The sequence below is a fragment of the Chamaea fasciata genome, unplaced genomic scaffold (genome assembly GCF_029207755.1).
Source record: "Chamaea fasciata isolate MVZ Bird 193981 ecotype frontalis unplaced genomic scaffold, bChaFas1.0.hap1 SCAF_3, whole genome shotgun sequence".
NCBI classification, from domain to species: domain Eukaryota; kingdom Metazoa; phylum Chordata; class Aves; order Passeriformes; family Sylviidae; genus Chamaea; species Chamaea fasciata.
Genome location: NW_027094088.1, coordinates 113736820 through 113739090, shown reverse-complemented (window position 1 = coordinate 113739090; position 2271 = coordinate 113736820).

Genomic DNA, 2271 nt, shown 5'->3' with positions numbered 1-2271 from the left:
CCGGGCTGACGTCAGCGCCGGGCACGCACCGGGCGGCGGGGGCGGGGGGGGAGCGGGGAGCACCGGGGCGGCGGGGAGCGGGCACCGGGCGGCGGGACGGGGCTGCGGGGCTGCGGGGCGGAGCGGCAGAGCCCGCTCTCCCCGGTTTCAGGAGCCGCCGCTCCGGTTCCTTTCCGACGCCCACCAAAGAGGCACGGCGGGGCCGGGGCCGGTGAGAGCAGGTGCCCCGGGCTGCGCTAACCCTCGCTCCCCCGGTTCCCCTCCCGGCTCCGCTGCACCTCCCGCCTCATTCTCCGCCGCTGTCCGCGGTGCTGAACGGTCGGGACGTGCTTGGGGCACCGGGGCCGGTGACCGGGGCCGGGCCGGTGAGTTATACAGGTGAGCTCCCGGTGAGCCCTCAGTGAGCTGTACCGGGCTGAGCCGCGGCTTCTCGGCATGGAACCCTCGCGTTCTCGGGCGGAACGGCCGCGTCGAGCAGCGGCGTCCATGCAGGGATCCGGGGGGATCCCTGCGCGGGGGTTGGGGACACCCCGAGCACCGGCAGCTCCGGGACAGGACGGTCACGGGTGGGACCCCCAGCCCGGCTGTGGGTCAGTGTCCCGGGCAGAGCGGGCAGTGCCGAGGTCAAACCGCGGGGCCGAGGCCGCAGACGCCCCGAGCTCAGCGGTAGCACCGGCCAAGTCCTGTGAGTCATAGAACGAAGGCACCGGAGCCGGCAGCGCCGTGCTGGATGCAGGGTGTTCCGTCGGGGCACCGGCACCGCTGCCAAATGGTGAGGTGGCAGCTGGGGCTCCACACTACTGCTGGCAGCCCCCTCAGTGCACCGCACTGCTGGCATTCCCCCCGAGTGCTCCACATCGCTGCCAGCAGCCCCACGAGTGCTCTATACACTGCCGGCAGCCCCACGAGTGCTCTGTACACTGCCTGCAGCCCCCTGAGTGCTGTGCACACTGCCGGCAGCCCCCCGAGTGCCCCGCACGCTGCCGGCAGCCCCCCGAGTGCCCTGTGCACTGCCGGCAGCCCCACAAGTGCCCCGCACGCTGCCGGCAGCCCCCCGAGTGCCCCGCACACTGCCGGCAGCCCCACAAGTGCCCCGCACGCTGCCGGCAGCCCCCCGAGTGCCCCGCACGCTGCCGGCAGCCCCCCGAGTGCCCTGTGCACTGCCGGCAGTCCCCCGAGTGCCCCGCACGCTGCCGGCAGCCCCCCGAGTGCCCCGCACGCTGCCGGCAGCCCCCCGAGTGCCCCGCACGCTGCCGGCAGCCCCCCGAGTGCCCTGCACACTGCCGACAGCCCCCCGAGTGCCCCGCACGCTGCCGGCAGCCCCCCGAGTGCCCCGCACGCTGCCGGCAGCCCCCCGAGTGCCCCGCACGCTGCCGGCAGCCCCCCGAGTGCCCCGCACGCTGCCGGCAGCCCCCCGAGTGCCCTGCACGCTGCCGACAGCCCCCCGAGTGCCCCGCACGCTGCCGGCAGCCCCCCGAGTGCCCCGCACGCTGCCGGCAGCCCCCCGAGTGCCCCGCACGCTGCCGGCAGCCCCCCGAGTGCCCCGCACACTGCCGGCAGCCCCACAAGTGCCCTGCACGCTGCCGGCAGCCCCACAAGTGCCCCGCACGCTGCCGGCAGCCCCCCGAGTGCCCCGCACGCTGCCGGCAGCCCCCCGAGTGCCCCGCACGCTGCCGGCAGCCCCCCGAGTGCCCCGCACACTGCCGGCAGCCCCCCGAGTGCCCTGTGCACTGCCGGCAGTCCCCCGAGTGCCCTGCACGCTGCCGGCAGAGCGTAGCTGCGCTGACACCCAGCGCCAGTGCCGGTGCAGGTGCCAGACCAGGCTCCTTCCACAGTGCCAGTGTGGGGCAGAGCCGGGCACAGAGGCTCAGCCCGGCCCCTCGCGCGGTGTGTCCCCCCCCCCCCAGGTGGCACAGGGATGGCGGGGCACGGCCCTGCCCGCAGCGAGCGGCACACGGTGTCACGGCCCCGTGACGCGATCCGGCAGGACGGCTGGCACCCGGCACCGCTCCCCGCGGCGGCAGGGCAGGGCCCCCAGCAGGGGCTGGGCTCAGCCCCCCGGCCCCGGCTGCCCCACGCTGGGGCGGTTGCCCCTGGGGACAAGTGGCTCATTCCACGTGGCTCTTGCCATGCCCCCTGCTCACTCATTGCCCCCCACAGCTGCAAGAGGCTCAACACATCAGAGCTGCAAATTCCTGCCACCCGCAGCACCCGCCCCACTGGTTGCAGAGAGCTTGAGCCCCACAGAGAAGCCGAGGCCCTTCAGGTACT